The sequence below is a fragment of the Aplysia californica genome, unplaced genomic scaffold (assembly GCF_000002075.1).
Source record: "Aplysia californica isolate F4 #8 unplaced genomic scaffold, AplCal3.0 scaffold00290, whole genome shotgun sequence".
In the NCBI taxonomy this organism is placed as follows: Eukaryota; Metazoa; Mollusca; class Gastropoda; order Aplysiida; family Aplysiidae; genus Aplysia; species Aplysia californica.
This window is the reverse complement of record NW_004797560.1, coordinates 252,574-254,367: the sequence shown is the minus strand read 5'-3', so window position 1 is coordinate 254,367 and position 1,794 is coordinate 252,574.

The following is a 1,794-nucleotide window of genomic DNA, read 5'->3' as shown; positions in this document are numbered from 1 at the left end:
GAGAGAGAAAGAGAGAGAGAAAGAGAGACAGAGAAAGAGAGAGAGAAAGAGAGACAGAGAAAGAGAAAGAGAGAGAAAGAGAGAGACAGATAGACAGACAGACGGATGGACGGACAGACAGACAGACAGACAGACAGACAGACAGACAGACAGACAGACAGACAAACAGACAGACAGAGAAAGAAAGAGATACAGAGAGAGGTGAGGGAGGGTGGGGGGCAAAGACTGAAGAAATTGAAGACAGGTAGAGTGAGAGGAATGATTAGAATGTGAGAGAGACTGGTAGACAGATAGAGAGACAGATAGAAAGAGACAACAGACAAAAAAGAAAAGGATAACAAGGCATGCAACCAGAGAAGGATGCAAAAATTGATCCCTACAAATAACGCCATCAGTCAGCGTGACATTTTGGCACATCTTAACCTCTAGACAAAGGCAAAGGGGGGTGGGGGAGAGGAGGCTGTTCCGCTCCACTTGTACAAAGCCATGACGGATTTTGAAGTTCTATTTCTAAATTCTCGACTCAGAGCCTCCCACATTTTTACCATCGCAAATAGACAATACCAGAGAGTTTACAGTAATACAGCGTCGCCACGAGTGTCACCTCTCTATTACTGTAAACCCTCTCTGACAATACTTTACACCAATCTCACGGTGATGGGCTGTGCACAATACATCCGCATAAAAAAGTATCTTAAAAAAAAGAAGAATTTAAACAAATTAAAACATTGTTTCAATACATCCACATAAAAGAAATCATCTTTGAATCCGATGTTGAGAATATCGCAATGGCAACAGACAAAAAATCGTATCTAAAAAAGGAACAACTTTTCAGGAGAAACAATTCACTATTTTAAAAATATTTTTTACCCTGCATCAAACTAAATATTATTAGTGCTGGGCGGTTAGGTTCCCGATTATTGAAAGCTAGGAATCGTAGGATTCGGCTCCGAACACAATTACTTACTTTCTAATGATGTGATTTCTTCCCGTAGTTACCTGGTTGGCTCCGAACATCTTCAGGATTTAGGATAGCCTTGATTTCGGAATACTACGAAGCATCAACTTCTATTTTTCAAAAAATAAATTCTTTTTAAAAAAAAGAAGATTTTAATGATAAAAGTTACTGGTAATCGTTGGTTCACGTAAAAAGGAGACGGAACAGTACTTCCGTAGTATTAATTGTGGGAATCGGTTCCGGAATCGACTCTTCGCCCAGCTCTAAATATTATGCTTTTAATTTTTTTCTCCGAAGCTGTTTCCAATAGTTTGCTTAGGCTTTTGAGGTGAGCAGAGTAAGCCTGATTCCTCGTTTGGACTTCTCTGTTGACATCCACCCCTTGGCGTTCATATGACCTTATGCAGTTGCGAGCGCCGTAAAACCTTACGTTAAAAAATATGAGTTTTTAACAAACAAAACAGGCTTCTTATTTGGACATTGGGTGCTGTTATGTCTGTTGGCATCATGGAGGCTGAAGTGTGGATTGTTTGAATCCTTAACGCTCGCTAATTATTTGGAATATTTGTGAAGTTATCTGGGTTGTTTGTGAAGTTGTTTGGGTTGTTTATTAAGCTTTTTTAAGGCTCTTGGTCTTTTGTTTGTTTGTTTGTTTGTTTGTTTGTTTGTTTGTTTGTTGCTTAGTCCTATCGAAGATGGACGCTAAAATCGGAAGCCCCATCTCATAAATCGCATTACAGCATTCGAAATAGGGTGGGCTGAGTGTTGTACTGTTACAGATCCCTGAGAAGTTTTAACAATTTGAGATTCGACGTTTTAGACCCTGAACCCCCCCC